This window comes from Peromyscus leucopus, chromosome 5, assembly GCF_004664715.2.
Source record: "Peromyscus leucopus breed LL Stock chromosome 5, UCI_PerLeu_2.1, whole genome shotgun sequence".
Lineage (NCBI taxonomy): Eukaryota > Metazoa > Chordata > Mammalia > Rodentia > Cricetidae > Peromyscus > Peromyscus leucopus.
The window spans coordinates 88,944,871-88,966,055 of NC_051067.1; the positions used below are offsets into that span (position 1 = coordinate 88,944,871).

Below are 21,185 nucleotides of genomic sequence, written 5' to 3' on the forward strand. Positions count from 1 at the left end.
AAATTATAAAGCAGTTTACTTTAATTTCTCAGATGTATATTTCCACTAAACTCTAGATTCCATCCTAGTGTGCAAAAGTTTTGCTAAATCTTTAATTTCATATTTTGGTTTCCTAAGAAAAAGCTAAACACATTTGAGAAGAAAACCTGCTGTTCCTGCACAATAAAAATGCATTCCAGGATCTGGAGAGACGGCTTAGTGGCTGGGAATACGAACCACTCTTACAGAGAGCCTGAATTCAGTTCTCAGACCCCACAAGCAGCTCACAACTGTCCATAACTCTAGTTCCATGGAATATGAAACCATCTTCTGCCTTCTGAGGCCGCTGCATACACATGGTGCACAGAAATACACACAGACAAAACATCCATACACATAAATAAAATAAAACTAAAAACACAGTATAAAGATACATTTGAAAGCTATAAAACCGGAACTTTGTTAAATGAAATTCAGTCTGTTTTCAGATAAAAAGGACCGGTAAATATTGAATAAAATAACACAAAATATATATGAATATGTTACGGCATATGTTACATATCAATGTACTCTATATTAACTACATATTATATTATATATATAATCACACTATGTATGGAGAACATTTTGACATTAATAACTGAAATTGCCTCTACTTTTGGATTACAAAATTAAGAATGTTATAACTAACAAATGTCAAAAATGTAACAATTCAATAATACATGAAAAATTATTTAAATACCCTTTTTAAAAACACTCAAATATAGTGTTTCCTGTTAATCCAACAGGTTGCACTCTGAGCCCCATTGGCAGTTAATCCCAGACAAAAAATGAGCATGTCAGTCATCATGCAGGACTAGCTACATACAAACTGACACTAATGTGCACATTTCCCACTTGAGCTGACAGGGGTAGAGCATCTCCACATGATTGCGCATCATCTTATTAAGAGGAATACTGTCAGCCAGTCGTGGTGGGGCACAGTTTAATCCCAGCACTCAGGAGGCAGAGGCAGGTGGATCTCTGTGAGTTCGAGGTCAGTCTGGTCTACAAAATGAGTTCTAAGACAGCCAGGGCTACACAGAGAAACCCTGTCTCCCTTGACAAACCAGAAAAAAAGGAGAGGACTACTGTAAGAGGCAAGCACACCTAATTCAAAGACTCGGGACTAACCAAGAAATCATGACTTGAACTCGTTTCTCCACATCAGTCCACCCATCCTCAGCCACTCTGCACCCTCCTCTTACCCTGACACCAATGCAAATACATCCTGGACCACGATTCCTTTGGGAATTTTACTCCACCAAAACCTTAGATTTTGTCACTCTACAAAGCACCTTGTCTGACAAAAGGAACGAAGCAAGGTTCAATGCTCTAATGTGACCGCTGGCAGGACTTCCCTCTCCATCAACAGGCTCCTGCCTAGCATCTCCCCAAGACCTTATCGCTCACTCATCCCAGCATCACTCAGTTCAACTTCAGCATCCTCTGCATATTGTCTAGGTATAAGTTATTACTATGTTCCTCTCTGGAGACTCACAGACAATGACTGTAAGCAACAGACAACCATCATAGCAATTTAATTAAGTATTGGAAACTTTTGAGTTTCAGTTTCTAGCCCCCACTCCCCCTGGTCCCCCCTCCTCTCCCTCCCTCCCCCCTTCATAAACTCTTGTATAAACCCCCCACTAAGCTGACCTAGTGCAGGAATCGTGTGCATACATACAGGACTGTTCACTGGAGCACAGGCAGTCTATCAACGGTCATACCTGAAGAAAACTGGGACACAGCCTGTCTGAGCAGCCTGCAACTGCCACTAGCTTCTCAGCTAGGGGTGCGACCTCGGGAGCCCTTTCCTTCTCCATGCTGGAATTTTTTAATTGGCTCGATCCTGTCCAGGGTTATGGTGGGTGATTATTGTGAGCTCCTGTATGTAACAGCCATGTCATGTTCAGAGCACAGGGTTTTACAGCATCCTCTGCCCTATACCCTTTCTACCCACTCTTTTCTAGTGATTCCTGAGCCTTGGAGGTCATCCCAAGGCACAATTTTTAAGTTTTGAAGATATATTAATGCCAAGAAAACCTGGGTAAAAGACTATAACTCAAATATCTCCTTTATGAAGTACAAGTTTTCTCAGGGCTTTGCCTCTCCTTTTAAGAATCAAGGAAGAAGAAAAATAAGCAGAAACACCACCCTCATCTATAAGGCAATTTAACAATTTAGCTTTGACCAACTGAAAATCAAAATTTAGCAACAGTTTTTCTATTGATGTTCACTAAATTTAAAACTCTATCTTAACTTCTGTTCTCATTTGGATTTGGTATATTCAACAATTAATCAAAATTAAAAGCCAATTAGTTCCAATTGGTATACAACTAAATAATATACCTCAATATGGCTCTATACGTTATAGTATCCAACAGATACAGCTAGATCCATTCACAACCCATCTGAAATCTTTCTGCAAAATCTGTATCTGTAACGCACACAGGTTTTATGTGTCCTCGTCTCTATTCACTTTTTTTTCATGTCTATGCCATTAGAATGTTTGCGTGAGTTTTCAGACTCTTAGGACAACATATGTAAATAAATCACACAGCGATTTGAAAATTTAGCAGCTAAATATGCAATCTGTTAAGCATAATCAGGCACGCTATTCAACAACTGCGTGATGCAATTCAGTCTTTCCAGAGAAAACACATGTTTTATATAAGAGTATCTTCACAAAACTTGATGAAGTTTTCCAGAAAGCTGTATTAACATGGTTTTGCATATTCAAAAATTAATATGCAAAGCCTTCTGACTAGTGCTTAAATAAAAGATAAGCTCCTCCCCTCGCTGTATCTTGACAAAACCTCATTTCTCTCTCTGCCTGCCATTTGTAAACATGGTTCACCAAGTTGACTTATTTTCAAAAAAGAAAATGTAAAATTCTTGAGATTTTGTTCATATAAATGAAAAAAATAAAAAATTAATGGTTATTCACAATTTTTTGTAAGCTGTTTTGTATTTTAATTTTTATTGTCCATTTTATAAATATGGTGATCATCACAAATCCTTCCATCTACTTTTCAGATAAATAAATTCCTGTTTTGAAGACTCACTCGGTGTTTAAACTCAGTCATCAAAGAGTGTCAACAATTCCATGTACTTAACAGACTGTAAAAAACATTAATTCGAAATAAGTACTACTACCTTGGTCTGAATTTTCATAAAACACGCCAGATCTCTTGCCAGGTGACACCATTTCTTTGGGTTCTGTGGGCAAAGAGAGAGAAGATTAATAAAAACAACCTTTCTTTTTACTCTCTAAATGCTTCTTAAAGAAGATTCATTAGTAATAAAGGTCAGAGAAGAGAATCATTTAACACAATACTCAGCTTCTTTCAGCAGCTGCCTCAGGAGCCACTTGCCTTAAATGCCAAATAATTCCCCAAAGGTCCTTTCTCCCCTGCAGCTGAGAACATGGGTGACTGTGGCAGATCCTCAGCCTGTTTTCCTTTGATTCTTTTCTTTTCTCACACAGATATAAGATTTGCACTTAGCGAGGAAAAGCATTAGCTTCTGTAATTTCAAAAGACAAGCTGTAAGCCATGTTGGGACCCAACATTTATGGGAACACAAAAGACTGAAATGGAGTTTGCAATTATCCAGACTTACTTCCCTCCCTCTCCCCGTGAGGATGGGCTCTAAAATATTCATGGAAGTCTGTGTCTTTCCACAGACATCAAAAGATGAGAAATTGTAGGATGGCTGTAAATAATTGCAGATTACTTTCCTTAGGAGATGCGATTCCCAAGCTTTTCTATGCTGTGAACGGGGAGGGAAACACTCTATGGGAGTCAGAAGTTATGGAAATATATCTTGTCTCCTCCCTGAGCATATAACAATCTCAAGGAGTGTCCCATAAAAGATTTTACTGCATCATTATCTGAATGTTAGGATTGGAGGATGAGAAATTCAGGGCTGAGCAATAGCTGTGCAGAGAGGGCTGTCATGTAAGTAGGTGAGAATTTGAAATTCACCCTTTAAGGAAGTTATTTAACTGGAGGAATGGTAACAGTTAAAAGCAGCATTAAATAATCGGCTATGTCAGCCATTATCAGAATAATCATTTAACTGCAATCGCCACACTTACCAGCTGTGAGAACTCAGGCAAGTAAATTAAACTCTGCGTGCATTCACTTTTCCTCTGCAATACAGGACTGATTATGCTTCCTACTTCATAGAGTTAGTTGATGATTAAGTGAGATAAATAAATCTAAAGGCCAAGAGACAGTGCCAGCTAAGCATAACAAGTGTCAGCTAATATAATTATCGGTGTAGTTATTAGAATTATTAGCAACTTTCTGCTTTAGAAAAGTCTTATGGCCCCATTGAGAGTCAGCATCCTAGAGACAGGCAGAGTGATATGAATAAACCATAGTACGCTGGAAATTGCATCATTTCCTTATTGTTTAATCAAACTCTGTGATAGACAAAGAAATACTTAGTTTAGGTCTTTGGCAGATACATAATAAAATTTGAATCATGTTTCAGGAAGATCATCTCTAAGCTATCAAGCTATTCTGAAGGCTTACATCTTGAGTTTGCACAGGACTATGGATTTAAGAAGGCCTCCAACACACTGTGATAGTCTTTAAGGTTCTCTTAATGTATCTAACCTTGTCCTCTCTGGTGAAGTATTGATTCCATTCCAGAAACATCTACAAAAAGCCAGACTCTCATACACTTAAGAGAAACTGTAATAAACAAAAAATAAACTGAACAAAGGTGTCTGTAATTAGGGAAACATAGTCCAGACAATTATGCCAAGAAATAGGTAAGCTTTACAGCATTAAACTACATATAAATGTGTTGAAGTTGCATATTGAAAAGTAATCTGTAGGGAATTGAAGATGATGACATGGGAAAAATATTTCAAAAATAATCTAAAACACAGTCTCTACACAGACACAGCAGACAATTCGTTTTCTCTATGAAAATTTCACAGGACAGGAAGTCGTTGAATGACTGGGTCATAGTTTGGATATTGAATACCCTCTCTAGGAAGCCCATGTGTGGGATTCTTGGTTCCCAGGGAGGAGCTATGGGGCCCTGATGAAACCTGTAGAAAGTGGGGTCCAGTAGAAAGACCTTAGGTTGTGGGGAGCATCCCCCCAAAGACTGGGGACTCTTGCCCATCCTCTTCCTCTTTGTTCCCTGGCTCACAAGGTGAAGGATGGGCTTAGCCACTTCATCCAGCCATGATATACTAAACTTATCAGGCACTGAAAATTATAGAGCCACTTTTCCTGGGAGTGACACCTCGAGACTAGTGAAGTAAGGTAAACCTTTTCTCTTTATAAAATAACTATCCCAGTGTATTATGTTATAGTAACAAGAAGCAGGCAGACTCAGACTTTCAAGGGAGACAGAAACATGTATATAAAGAACTAGAAAATAAAAAATATGATGCCTACTTTGCTCTGACAGTACCTACTGTACTATACGTGTTCTCAACTCCCCTTAACAGGTTCAGAGAATCTCTGGACAAAAATCAGCAGCACTGGGATGAAAATGGACAAAATATAAGCATTTGCAGGAACTGAAACACTCCTAAGGATAGATTTTCTTTAAAATACCATTTTAGGGTCAGGGAGATGGTTCAATGCATAAAAACAACACAAAAAGTATTTGCCAAGCATGCTGGACGACCTGGGTTCAGATCCCAGAACCCTTGTGAAAAGTTAGATGTCCTGGCCTCGGTATTTGCAATGCTAGTGTGCCTGTGCGAAATGGATGGTAGAGATGGATGCTCCAGAAGCTTGCTGGTCAGCTACCCAGCTTGTGCAGCTGGGAAGAAATCCTGCATCAAAGTATTAAACACATAAGGAAAAAAAAAAAAGGCTAAGGCTAACACCAGAAGGTTGTTCTCTGATCTCTGCTAGCATGAGCCCTGCCCACAGACACATCCATGCACACACACAGGTACACATGTGCACACACACACACGTGCACACACACACAGGTACACATGTGCACACACACACATATGCAGAGAGGCAACATTTTAGAACCAGAAGCATATTCTGTATATTTTGAAAATAGAAATTATACAATCAGAATAAAGCTAGAAAGCTTTGGACTTCTACCCCCAGAAGTGGCAGAGCATAAATCTCTTCTTTGAAACCACAGTCTCTGAGAATTTGCAGTCGCTTTAGGAAACTAATGAAACATTTCAGTGGATGGAATTGGGCCTCTGCCTAGGCTCTTACCACCCCGAGGTTTTTTATCAAGTTTTAACTGAGGAGGCAGAACTCAGCTGTGTATGAAAACGGGATTAAAAGTTGATTCTCTGTTCTGAGCTAGAATCCGCAGCTAATCTGCCAATCTGCTGAAACCAACAGCCAGGGAAGGGGGATCCGTTGCTTCCTTTGTTCCTTCCTTACCAAAGGGTTGACTTTGTATCCCGATATCCCTGGAACAAGGGATAGAATAAAGAGAGGAAATAGAGAATGAGGAGAGAAGTGGAGTTTCCCTTCCAGCAACTGAGCCAAGACGACTCGGGGTGCGGGTCTGGCAAGCTTTTAAAGCTGAGTGTCAACTACAGGTACATTTCCCCAGGCGGCTTGGGTCCATCATCAGCGCTATCCTCGGACCTTACATACGAATCACTGCAACCACAGCCCCAGGCGTTAACTTTTTTACCCATCAAGACTAGTTCAGGTGCTGGACAGCCCTTGAGGAGGAACCTACATCAATCAAAAATCTGTTCGTCGGCTACATGTCTTCCCAAGGAAACTCAAAGGACCCCCAGAGGCAGCCTCTAAGCGCTGCCCAGCTGCCTCTGCCTCACCGCACTGTAAACTGCTCACTAGCTCATCTCTTCGCCTTTTCTTTCTCAGAAACCAAGGCGCTGCTTCCACGCTCTCCCCTGCGCGTCTAGAGACCTATTTAAACTCTCCTCTTACTGGCACCAACAGGGAAACGCCCTGCACCTCTCCCTCCGCATACAGATACTTCTAGCATATTCTCAGCTCATCCCCAATACATCTTCCCATAGTCTCCAAACCTCAGAACCCTTTTATTTTAGAGATGCAGAACTTATCTGATTTCCTTCTTAGTAAGGGAGAATTTCTCTAGGGTGATCTAACTCATAAATTATGTGACTATCTGATAGCTTCTGCTGTAAGAGGTCAAACTTTAACTATTTTACATCTTGTAGTATTGGTTTTTCACAATTCCAGTTTACCTACAGGAAAATACCTAAAACTTGTATGTCTATTGGATACTGTATTTTATTTTATTTTATGGTCATTCCATGAATGTTTTATTGTTCTTCTGTTATAGCGCTCCTGCTCCATCAGGCAGAGTCCCAAGTGGCTGCCACGGTCTCTCTCTCTCTCTCTCTCTCTCTCTCTCTCTCTCTCTCTCTCTCTCTCTCTCTCTCTCTCTCTCATTTCCATTCTTAACAACAGCTCCTTCTGCTGTGGCTCAGGCCTTTCTTCTCAGCACTATCCGAATTTACCTCCTGTCAGAACTTTAATACCGCTTTCCCACAAAGTGATCCCCAGGTAGTTTGGACTCTGTTGGTTGGATCACTCACCACGACCGTACAGCAATTACAGTCAATGCCTGCAATTTATATTGCCTCCTTGCCTGGCCTTGTGTTCCGTGTCTCTCCACCTATTTCAATTTCCTCAAGGACAATTGGTATACCGTGCCTATTGCTGATCTCCTTTGCCACTAAATGCAATGATGAATGAATAAAAAGATCCTTAGGAAGTATATTCCGCCTTCCACAGATTAAATATTAATGCAGATAAAACAATTGACTTAGGTAGTGTGAATACCTCACCATGTCTTATGAGAACAATTGCATAGCCAGTCCTGATTTTTGTCACATCAATTATAGAATAAAAAAAAAAAAACTACAGGGTAAAAAGACATAGACCACAAAAGAGCATGTTAGAAGCCAGCCAGAACACCACAAAGGGATGCTCCTAGGTGTGGGAATATATCCAAAGACAGTCTGTATTTGACCTCGCTTTTCTGCCGAGGATAGCACTTGCCTCAGGGAGAATTAAGATTGTTACAAGATAAACTGAAAAGGCGGCAGTATGGGTTTTGACATCTGGAAAGAATTCTAGACCCAGAGCAACATCAGGATTTACTTAGAGATAAAACAAGTTTTACACAAAAATATTAGAAGATGTAGAACTTGACCATAGGTTCAATCCCCAAAACAAACAAAATGTAAGACTGACATACCAGTTATTATTTCAGTCCCTTGGGTATAAGGGTTAATGATTTAGATCTGGACTGCTTCCCCAAAGGTACATATATCACATTGCTGGGCAGTTACGGTACCTTTAAGAGGTGAGAGAATGAAAGAGCGTAAGTGGTTGGGATACTGTCCTTGAAGGAATATCAGAACCCTAAATGACATTAACCTCCCCCTCCCTTCCTGGCCATCATGAGTTACACAGGCATCTCCTAACATGTTCCCCTTGTCATGATGCACGGCCCTAACATGGGCCTGAAGAAAGAGCGTGGAGTAACTACAGACTCAAAAGTATGAAACTGGAAGCCAAAATAAGCCTTTCTCTCTTGTGAGTTGATCAGGTTGGGTACATTGTCACACTGGTGAAAAGCTAACTAACATGACTTGGGTGTGAAACAGGAAGAATAAGCGAAGAAGAAGAGGTCAACAGAGAATTCTTGTTTCCATTCTCCTTGAGGTTAACACCCATAGGAAAGTGACATGAAGATGAGAGAACTGGGACGAAAACAACTAATGTTCAGGACTCAGATTCACGAAGAGTCGAGATGCTCAGAGAAACAAGAACTCAGCACTTAGCAGCACTCAGCACACCATGGAAGCAGTAAGATGTGTAAAAGAAGGGGAGTGTACATGGAGATGGCGCTGAGGCAGAATCTCATCATCCTCACAGCCAATAGGAGGAGTCCAAAGGCACAGACATTCTTAACCATCCTCAATAGGGAGCATGGGAATATTGAGTAGGCTGGTACCACCCACTACCCTGCCTGAAAATGAGGTTCTAGGAGCCGCCCCTGCAACTCACAAGAACACAGCTAAAAGTACAACAGTTTAGCCAATCATCAGCCCACCTTGGAAAAGAGAACGAAAACTAACACAGCGATGTCACTATTTACAGATGAGCAAACTAGACCAGAATGGCAGGTTCGTTTCCTTGATTTTATGCATGAAGTCAGAGAAAAAGCAATCATTTCATTTTTATAGCATTTACTCATGTGTGGATACACTTTCCGATACTCTGAGTATACATTTTCTTCTTGCTATGAATATGAATTATATTACTGTTCAATATATAAAATAAAAACTCAGATTTTATTTTAGGTAAATCAAGATAAAATAATAATTTCAATTAACTTATTTTTCTTCTTCTTTTTGATTTTTTTTTAGTTATTTTACATCCTGACTGCAGTTGCCCCTCCCTCCTCTCCTCCCATCCCCTCCTCCACCCTGCCTCTGCCCCACCAATTCACTCCTCCTCTTTCATGTTCAGAAAGGGGCAGGCCTCCCATGCATATCAACAAAGCATGGCATATCAAGTTGCAGCAGGACTAAGTATCTCCCCATGTATTAAGGCTGGGCAAGGCAATCCAGTATGAGGAGTAGGGTCCCAAATGTCAGCCAAAGCATTAGGGACAGGCCCTGCTCCCATTGTTAGCAGCTCACAAGTAGATCAAGTTACACAACTGTTATATATAGAGAGAGGGCCTGGGTTGGTCCCATGCAGGCTCCCTGGTTGTTGGTTCAGACTCTGTGAGCTCCTATGAGCCCAGCTTAGTTGATTCTGTGGGTTTTCTTTTGATATCCTTGACCTGTCTGGCTCATGAGATTGAAAAGCTTCTGGAAGGCAAAGGACACTGTCAAAAGGACAAAATGGCAGCCTCCAGAACAGGAAAAGATCTTCACCAATCAATCCCACACCCAACAGAGGGCTGATTTCCAAGACATATAAAGAACTCAAGAAAGCAGACATCAAATAACAAAATCATCTAAATTAAAAATAGATCTAAACAAAATTCTCAACAGAGGAATCTCAAATGGCTGAGAATCACTTAAAGAAATGTTCAACATCTTTAGCCATCAGTGAAATGCAAATCGAAATGACTCTAAGATTCCATCTTACACCTGTCAGAATGGCTAAGATAAAAAAAAAATCACAAATAACAGCTTATGCTGAAGAGGATATGGAACAAGGGGACATTCCTCCATTGCTGGTGGAGGCCACTATGGAAATCAGTATGGCAGTTTCTCAGAAAATTTGAAATCGATCTACCTCAATACTGAGCTATATCACTCTGGGCATATACCCAAAGGATGTTCAAACATACCACAAGGACACTTGCTCCACTATGTTAATTAATTTATTTTAAAGAATTATAACGCACATTTAAAATCAAGATGCAGATAATACATAGAAAATTGTTAGGCTTAATTTGTAAACTTGGAAAAATTACTGAGTTCAGATTCATTCTACAAAAATAAATTATGTTATCATAAAATTATCAATAAATAAAAAACAGAAGCTGTGGCACTTGGGATGGAATAATAAACTAAATGTTTGGAATAAATGTAACAGGACATGTTTATAACTTCTATATGCATGTGGATGAGCAGAGAATGACACACCATACCCATCCATCAGACGGCTCACTCAGTGTTATGGTAATCCTCCCAAAACTGACTCATGCGGTCAGTATGCTCACAGTCAATTCTTAGTCATGTTAGTTTGGTTGTTTTCTTCTTTTACATTAAAAAAAATCAATAAGCAAACATTTATTCGGAAATGTAAGGATAAAGATTACCCAAGTCAATGTTAACAAATAAATAAAGTTTGAATTATTACATTTTCACATATCAAAACTTATAAGGCCAAGAAACAGCTTGATAAAATGCTTGCCATGTGAGCCTGGAGATCTGAGTTCTGATCCTGAACTCATGTAAAAGTTGGATGTAAGGGCCACATCTACAGTCCAGGGGGCAGAGATAAGACTGGATGTAAGGGCCACATCTACAGTCCAGGGGGCAGAGACAGGATTGGATGTGAGGGTGCACATGTACAGTCCAAGAGTAGTGACAGAATTGGATGTGAGGGTGCACATGTACAGTCCAGGAGCAGTGACAGGATTGGATGTGAGGGTCACATCTACAGTCCAGGAGCAGTGATAGGATTGGATGGGAGGGCCACATCTACAGTCCAGGGGCAGAGACAGGATTGGATGTGAAGGTCACATCTACAGTCCAGGGGCAGAGACAGGATTGGATGTGAGGGCCACATCTACAGTCCAGGGACAGAGATGGGAGAAACACTGGGAAGCTCAAGATCAGTTAGCACAGTGAGGAGGCAAGAAGCAAGAGACGCCCACAAAAACATGTAATGGGAGAACCGACTCCCAAAGTTATCTTCTGACCTTCACTCATGTATGGCACACTCCTGAACTCACATACACACCAATCAAACACAGACACTGCACATATACACATACATACAAAATCAATTTTTAAAACTTACTAGAAGATTTGGTAATTAAGGCAGTAGTTTGTATATGCATGCATACACATATCTTCTCATAGGGTCCAGAAACAAACATATACAAATTTGTAGGAAGGAGAGCAATCTTATACAAAATATCTTCTGGAGGAAGAGGAATCCTGCCTCTTATATAAGCAAACCTCAGCCCCAAGGGGTTGTAGATCTAGTACATGGAAGATAAGACAAGCAAGTGACTTTAAAAGAAAATGTCATTTTCATTTTCTTTGGGGTAGACAGTGATTTCTCAAGCATCATTCAACTGATACATCAATGGAAATGCAGAAGAAGTTTGTTTGCATTTAAGTAAAAATATTACCTTCATCAAAAGATGTCAAGTAGAGAACGAGATGCCAAGCCAGAGTGCAAACACACTTCTAACAGAAATATCAGACAAATACTCTGAATGCATAAAGTGATGTCTACAATAAATAAGAAAAAGGCAGACCACTCCATAAAAACAATGGAAAAAATAGATAAATGGAAACTTCACCAAAGAAGGCACTTGACTTTTTAACAAAAATAGTACAAGATCCTCAAATTTGTTAGTCCTGTGAAATACAAGATAAAATCATGAGCTGTGACTACATAAAGAAAAATTGCCCTCAATTTATAAAAAGGAAAGTTAACACCAAGGATGAGCAAGAATGAGGGAAAATGGTACAGCCATATCCTGGTGGCAAGGCATGTAAATGGGTGGAGTTCCTTAAAAATTAGTGTGGCAGAGTCACTAAAATGAAGGATATTGTGCCACTTTAACCTAGGCAAGTCCATGCTCAGGCTTACAGCCATTATAAAGCATCATATGATGGGTTTGCAAAAAAATACATATTTACATGAGCCCTACTCATACCAGGAGACTATTAACCTAAATCCATGTCAACAGAACAAATAGGATATTTTCATACTATTAAATGTGTATATTGATGAGAAGGAAGAAAGCACACAAATATGAACATGCTGGATAAATGTCCCAGACAGTTAAAGAAAAGAGATCACATACAAAGACGTTTGTAGCACAGGTAACCTTTTCTTATCAGCCAAATGTGTCTTCTTAAAATTCCGATAGTGAAACATTGACTCCTGGCTTAGTTATATTTAGAGACAAGGCCTCTAGGGAAGTAATGCAAGTATCTTGCTTCAACAATATACTTTTGAATCACACGTATTTGTCTGTTTAGTGGAAGGAGGGTTCATGTGCCATGGAAAAGCGGTCAGAGGACAACTTGCATGAGTTGATTCTTTTCTCCCGGCATGTGGATGCAGAGGATCGAACTCGGGTCATCAGTCTTGGGAACAAGTACCTTTACTCCCTGAGCCATTTCTCCAGCCCTGTAACGTGGCTCAGTGACATCCTTTGACATTGCTTTAATCCTTACGACTGATTTCCTCCTAAGAAGGGACTCCAAGGGACGACAGAGAAAAGGTCATGGGGGTTCACAGATGGTGCTTCCTGCAAGTTCCACAGTCATGGTGCTGTGGAATGCCACACCCTAGTAGAGAGCCCGCTTTGAATTCTGGTCTTTGTGGTTCGCAGTGTGCTACTCTCTAGCGGTGTTGGGTGAGCTCTGTGATTACAGGGGATGGGGTGGAGGACAGCAAATGCCCTCAAGTGCATTACATGGCTATGGCGTGCTGCTCAGGAGACAGTGAGTGTGGGAGATTTTCAAGTTATTATAATACAGCTCTGAGAATGCCAAGGACTGTATGTAGTCACCTACTCAAAACATGTAAACACACAACATAGTGACTGTGGAAACCTGAGGAAAGCCTCCGGCTACTGAAAACGTTTTATCATGTTGACCTGGCATTTAGGTCAACTGTGCTCCCATTGGCAAACAAATTACAAAGCTGCACATTTAAGAAGTGTCTGCTTTCCATGTGCCTGTTAGAGCTCAAAAAGGGGTTTAGGTGCCATCGACATCTCAGCTCTGGCTGCAGCTCTCACAAGTGGAGCAAGTGGATGTTTTTTAATGATTCCTGATTTGAAAGAACATCAGGAAGAAATAAAAAATGCAAAATTCATTATCATCTATAACTGTAGAATCAAGCTTTCAAAACAGCCCCAGGAACAGAACATTATTCTATAGAACAAACCGTTTTCAGTGTAACAAAGAATACACACTACTCAGTTTTTAAAACATATTTGCATAATACTGAACAGTGCATATGTTTGAGGTTTTTTTAATTTTTACAACTTTGGTGAGGAAATAGAATCAGATTGTCAGTGTGATAATCTCTGGAATTAATTGCTTTTGCAAATTCTACTAAACATACTACCAATTAGATTGCTATGTAATTTCTCATGCTTATTAGCATAGAAAATAATTAGCCCAGAAAAAGAAAATAGAGTCTTAGATTTACAGGCTAAATTTAGGAGCATCTACATTTAAACTGCAGAAAGAAAATATAAATAGAAAAAAGGATAAATACCTGTTTGCACCCACCTACAAGCAATCAGACGGGAAAATCTTGTTTGTGACGTATAAGTAAAGCTAGATCAGAAGTCACTAGTGAGAAACCATGAAGGAAATGAGTGGGGCCCAGACCCTGTGACAGTGTGCTCGGTCCAGGCCGGGCCCCAGACCCTGTGACAGCGTGCTCAGTCCAGGCCAGAGATGGGCAGGAACAACAAGAGGAGTGAATTCCACATTTAAAGCACAGAAAGAAGAATGGGGGGAAAAGTTCAATTCTCATCTTGCATTCTATTAAAAAAAAAAAACAACTTCTATGTGGTTAACTTCAACAATATTACTTAAAATAATATCCTGTGATATGTGCAGGAGGTTGCTTCCAGAATCAGTGTGAATCCCCAAACTCTCATATGCTCAGGTCACCAACAAAAAATGGTATAATATTTATATATAACCTACATATGATCCTGTACACTTATAATTCTGTCTAGGTTATTTATACCAAACACAAGGTAAATGGGTGAGAGGAAATGCTATATTCTTGTCTTTCAGTAAATGACAAGATGAAAATCTCTACATGTTTGACACAGATGCAATTTTTCACCAAATATAGTCCATCTCCAATGGGCTGATCACATGGATGTCGGAGTCAAAGACACAGAGGTGTCTAACGTCACCAATGATGGCATTCCCTCAAGAATCTTTTGATTTTTGTTATTCATTGAAAGAAAGAAATAAGAAAACATTTTCACACACAGCTTATCAGGCTCATAACTTCTGTTTCCTGAGAACTTTTTACATTATTTATGTCTGTATACTCAGGCAACACTGAATGGATGCAGCAGGTTATATTTATATGTTTTTCATGTATATACACATATGTGTATATGTGAATATATGTAACAACAGTGGTTAAGGAGATGAGGCTTATGACTTTGGAAGAGAAAAGGAGGTAGACATGGCAGGGATAAGGAGGAGACAAAGGGAGGAAATTATATTTTAATTAAATCATAAAATATTTAGGTCTGAATTATTTTGAAAGTGACTTCTTGCTCTTCTTGTAAAAATAGAAACATCTAGCTCTGTCCAACCTAAGCCAATCATTGTTCTAAGTTGGATTTTGCCCATTAATACCAAGAACAGCCTTTGTTCTTGAGGCTGTATGTTACAGGTAAAGAAGTTGGAGCCCACTGTACCCTAAATGCCTGAGCCACAGGGATAGTGAGCAAGAATAGGATCTGTGGGCTGGTGACTCTCAGTGTTTCATTCCAAGTCTTCAGTTGAGCTAACACACTTTTGTTCTTTCCATGAACATAACAGTACTATGAAATATAGTATGTTCTTATGTCTTATTAAAATATATTAGCTCAGGGCTGGAGAGATGGCTTAGCGGTTCAAAGCACTGGCTGTTCTTACAGAGGACCTGGGTTCAGGTCCCAGAGCCCACACAGCAGCTCACAACTATCTGTAACTCTAGCTCTAAGGGATCTAACATTCTCTTTTGTTCTGCACAGGTACTGCACACATATGGTATAAATACATACATTAGGGCATACACATACACACACATACACACACACACACACACACACATATATAAAATAAAAATAAACATTTTTTAAAAAAACACATATTATCCCTTAATTGTGAACTAATCCATTATATGTAAATATATGACTACAAAAATATTTCTGTTCTGTGTATGTCTTTGCAGTTTTCTGTATTTTTCAAGTATTTATTAAATTATAAACATACCAAGTCTTGAGTCTGGAGTGCATACTCTGTCCTAAGTAAGGCAAATTGTACTCACTATCAAGTTTAACTTGAAGCACACATATACATCCAACATCACTCTTTATTTTTGTTTTGTTTTTTTTGGGGGGGGTTATTTGTTTGTTTTGAGACAGGATTTCTCTGTATAACAGCTCTGACTGTCCTGGAACTTGCTCTATAGACCAGGCTGGCCTCAAACTCATAGAGATCTGCCTGCTTCTGCCTTCCAAGTGCTGGGATTAAAGACATGTGCCACCATGCCTAGCTCCAAAATCATTCTTTAGGTTGCTTCTTTACATATTTTATTGCATTTTTCTCACCTTCTATTTCATGCCACTATCAAAGTCATATTGTCACGGTCTAGCTCCATCATACACAAAATAGTAGGCAACCCAGCAGCATCCCCATCCTGACTGGATGCCCATTAGAAGCAACCCAAACCAACTGAGTCCAATTTCTCAGCACCTAGATACCACAAGAGGTCTAAACGCATGTTAAAGTTTAATAAGGCTGCTTACATTATAAATTCTTCTTAACTAAAATCTTTTGTTCACCAATTTATTTTCCTAAATTCGGTGAAAGGCAGCCTTATCGATTCTGTTAGCACAAAATGTTCTGGTCTGTTCAAACAATTAGAGTGTTTTCCTATCCCTATCTGTTGTTTCTGACAGCAACATTACTAAATTTGACTGACTTCATTACTGAGGAGTTAGGAAAGTTGCTCTTTAGCCATGTTGAGTTCTAAGTGGAAAACTGTACATCTCTGTACTATCCACAGGTGACACAAATGTCATCAACTGCAAACCTGGAGAACTGGCAGGTCTTAGACCTGCTGAGTAAATGTCTGTGCAAGTTCCTAAATCAAAAGACCAACAGCGGAAGAGCTACCATTTGCTCAAAGCCCTACGTGGTGTACTGCCATGCTGTAGCGTAGTGCAGATCTCAGTCCCTCTGTGAGTCCCCTCAGGCTTCCTTAGTTCTTAGGCACACGCTTAGCAGTTGCTCTATGGATTTTTTCCTTTGGTATAAGTTGTCATAGAGAAAGTCCAGATAGTTAATTTATGATACACAACAAAGCATACTGAGTGCATAAACCTCCGTGTGTGTATGTGTGTATATATGTGTACATAGATATTTATGTATGTATGTGTGTGTGTGCACGTGCGTGCGCAGGTGCGTGCATGTGCGTGTGCGTGCGTGCGTGCGTGCGTGCGTGCGTGCGTGCGTGTGTGTGTGTGTGTGTGTGTGTGTGTGTGTGTGTGTGTATGCTGGAAATCAGTTCCAAAAAGTCAGTCTTATTTCACTTTTTAAACTGAGATAAACTTCTCCATTTTGTTTTCTTGTTGTTTCTTATTTTGTTTTGTTTACTATTTGAATGAAGGAGCCATACCCAAACCATTTTTTTAAAAAGGGTTTGATCGTTTTTTTCATATGCTGTGGTTGAGAGAAGTTCCCGTAGGCTCCTATGTTTGAATATTTGGTTCCCATTTGATGGAACTGTTTGGGAAGGATTGGAAGGTGTGGCCTGTTGGAGGAGCAGACTTTTAGAAAGTCTGAGCCATTCCTAGTTAGCACTCTTTCTGTCTCACGGTGTGTCTCAAAATCTAATCTCTCAGCCACTGCTCCAATACCATGCCTGCCTGCTGCCTTGCTCCTCATTGCGATGCCATAGATTCAACCTCTGAAATCCTAAGTCCTCATAAACTTCCTTTTTCTATAAGTTGCCTTGGTCACGATGTCTTATCACAGCAGTGAAAAAGTAACTAAGACATACTCTTGTCTCTGGTGTTGGATATTGTTTTCCAATACATGAACTAGCTACAGTAAAAAATTTAATTTTGCTTGAGAACATAGTATTTTTTCCTTTTTTTCTTCCTCTGTTTTTATTAAGAAATTTTTTATTCACTTTACATACCAACCACAGATTCCCCTTTCTTCCCTCTTCCCACCCCCCAGCATCCCCCCCATCCCCACATTTTCCAAATCAAGGTCTCCCATGGGGAATCAGCAGAGCCTGACACACTCAGTTGAGCCAGGTCCAAGCCCCTCCTCCCTGCACCAAGGCTGTGCAAGGTGTCACACCCTAGGCACCAGGCTCCAAAAAACCCATCCATGCACCAGGGACCAATCCCTATCCCCCTGCCTGGGCCCCCCCCAAACAGTTCAAGCTAAACAACTGTCTTTCATATCCAGAAGGCCTAGTCTAGTCCTATGGGGGCTCCACAGCTATTAGTCCACAGTTCATGGGTTTCTACTAGTATGGCTGGTCATCTCTGCACATTTTCCCATCATGATCTGGACATTCCCTGCCCATAGCCTACAGAATGGGAAAATATCTTCACCAACCCCACATCTGAAAGAGGGCTGATGTCCACTATGTATTAAGAACTCAAAAGGCTAGACATCAAAATACCAAACAATCCAATTAAAAATGGGGTACAGAGTTTAACAGAGAATTTTCAACAGAAGATTCTCAAATGGCTGAAAGACATTTAAGGAATTGTTCAACATCCTCACTCATCAGGGAAATTAAAATCAAAATGACTCTGCGATACCATCTTACACCTGTCAGAATGGCTAAGATCAAAAACACTGAAGACAGCTTATGTTGGAGAGGATGTGGAGCAAGGGGAACACTCCTCCACTTTTGGTGGGAATACAAACTTGTACAACCACTCTGGAAATCAGCAAGCATGGTGGTTTCTCAGAGAATATAGTATTAAAGAAAATATTTTTAAGTTATTACCAATAAGAAAGTTAGGAACATTTACTTTGTGTATGGAATGGGCATTATATAGTAACAAAAAGTCATCATTAATTATTTTGTGTACAGAATCATACCACATCTATGTAAGATGAATATTCGTTCCTCAAATGTGAAAAATTGCTAACATGCTAGAGCATGAATATGAAATAAAATCATACACAACAAAAACAGAAAGGAAGAGGGACTTTGGATGTCTGTAAAAGACACCAACAATTAAGAAAGTTTAGTACCAAAAGTCAGTAAGAGTCAGAGGCAGCCCCTATTCCCACTGTTAGGAGTTCCACAAGAGGACCAATCTACACCACTGTAACATATAGGCAGAGTGCCTAGGTCAGACCCATGCAGGCTCCCTGGTTGTTTGTTCAGTCTCTGTGAGCCCCAATGAGCCCAGGTTAGTTGATTCTATGAGTTTTCTTGTGGTGTCCTTGACCCCTCTGGCTCCTACAATCCTTTCTCCCCTCTTCTGCAGGATTCCTCTGAGCTCTGCTTACTGGTTATCTCTTGGTCTCTGCATATGTTTCCCCCAGTTGATGGATGAAGCCTCCCAGGTGACTACTGGGCTAGACACCAATCTGTGTGTACAGTAGAATATTGTTAGGCATCATCATGTTGACATTTTTATTCCTCCAGTGATGTTTGGTTCTATCCTAGGCCTCTAGGTCATCCAGACTGTAGATCCTGCTACTTCAGGCAGTGTCAGGGGTGGGCTTACTCTCTTGGCATGGTTTTAGGCTAGACCAGTCATTGGTTGGCCACTCCCTCAATCTCTAGGACACCCTTACCCCAGCATATCCCATAGGCAGGACAGACTGTAGGTCAAAGTTTGTGCAGCTGGGTTGGTTGGTTTCCCACTCCCTCTCTGGGTTGCCTTGCTTAGCCTTAATGCATGGGCAGGTGCTTAGTCTCAGTGCAACTTGATATGCCTTGTTTTGTTGATACTCTTGGGAGACCTGCCCTTTCCTAAACAGAAAGGGAGGAGGAGTGGATTGGGGCATGGGAACAGAGGGCGGTGGTGGAAGGAGGGCCTGGGAAGAAAGGAGTGAGGGGAAAGTGTGGCTGGAATGCAAAATAAATAAATTTATTAAAATAAAAAAAAGAAAATATAGTACTAAGAAATGAAGGGCCAATTAGTCCTAAGTTTATTGAGTTAAAGTGAAAAGAGAAAATGTGTGGGTTTTGTCTATAATGACCCAGTAGGACTGGAGAGAGGGCTCAACAGTTGAGAACACTGACTGCTATTTCAAAGGCCCTGGGTTTGGTTCCCAGCACCCACATGGCAGCTTTCAACTTTCTGTAACTCCAGTTACAGGAGATCTGATGCCCTCTTTTGTAGTGGGTAGCCATTCCAGCTTTGGTCTGGAAGTTCCAACCCCCATTGAGGTTTTGGTAACTATCACACCCACAAGGTGGGGCCAAGGGAGGGCCTGAAGACCTGAGATTGAGATGTGCCACACTCTCTTGCTGCTGGGAGCCCAGACGCTAGAGGTGGACAGAGGAGAGTTCTCCAGAGAACATCGCCGGACTACTGTTGTGTCTTTTCCAGAACCCTCAACCTACTTATTCCTTCATTTGTAAGTTACACCATTAAATAAATCTCCTTTTAACTATGTGGAGTGGCCTTAATAATTTCACCAATACTCTTTTGGCCTCCTCAGGCACCAGGTGTGCAAGTGGTACACATATACATGCAGGCAAAACACCACACACATAAAAGAAGAGCGTTTTTAATACATTATAATGTCACTGAAACAGCATGTTACCTTTGAAAGCTGCTGTGGACACAGCATTTTATTGACTCTTATTCAAGCTAATCACACTGATCACAGTCTAATTTTTTGTTTGTTTGTTTGTTTTTCAAGACAAGGTTTCTCCCTGGTTGGCCTTGAACTCACAGAGATCTGCCTGCCTCTGCCTCCCAAGTGCTGGGATTAAAGGTGTGTGCCACCATGCCCGGGTCTAAATTTTTATAATACTATCCAAGAAAGATATTTTTAAAAATTTGTTCATTTTCATGACAATCTGGCTCAGTCCAAAGAAAGCAATAGGTAAAATAGCATCATTCATTAAGAATTCATTTACTTGTGCAAAGTAACTAACATTTTATAAAAATCACTCTAAAGTAACTTTAAGACAATCTTTTGCAGTGCTGTGGATACAACCCAGCCTAAATAAACTCTTGCCACATAATCAAATGATTGTACAGACACCAAAAAAATTAGTGGAGAATATAAACAAAAAAATAGATAAAAACATAATGGTGAAAGTATATACATACAGAAAACCACAAATAAATCTGAATGCAAGTCCAATAAGCAATCTGACAAAATATTTATTATAATTTGATGTCAATCAAAGAATGATTTATAGGTCACAGGCCTGAGAGGACACTGTAGTACTATTACTGTGCTAAACGGACATAATATTACACCAACTCCCATAGATTAACATGCCCTTCAACCTTCACCAAAGAAACTTCTTTTGACAGTAGATTATTGTGATTCACAGAGAGACCCACAACCGCCCAATTTGCAAAGAATTAAGAGACTGCAGAGTGCTTGGCCTAAATGGGACATGCACATCACAATCCTTTCTTCCAAGACTCGGGGATCACTGGGAAAGAGGAGGCAGAAAGAGTGTAAGAGCCAGAACAACAGGGAGGTTGCTGTAGGAGTGTGTCTCCTA

At 40.2% G+C, this 21,185-nt stretch overlaps 1 protein-coding gene across 3 annotated transcripts in view; it reads right to left on the minus strand.

The window, feature by feature from the left end:
- The window catches only part of Inpp4b (inositol polyphosphate-4-phosphatase type II B), a 726,443-nt gene that overhangs the window by 583,818 nt on the left and 121,440 nt on the right, over positions 1-21,185 (minus strand). For 2 of the 3 annotated variants that reach the window (XM_037206141.1, XM_037206136.1), the window contains exon 2: positions 3,178-3,240. The gene's annotated coding sequence lies outside the window, so the exon portion shown is untranslated. Of the gene's footprint in view, positions 1-3,174; positions 3,241-21,185 lie in introns of all 3 variants that reach the window. The other variant, XM_037206137.1, reaches the window with a different exon arrangement.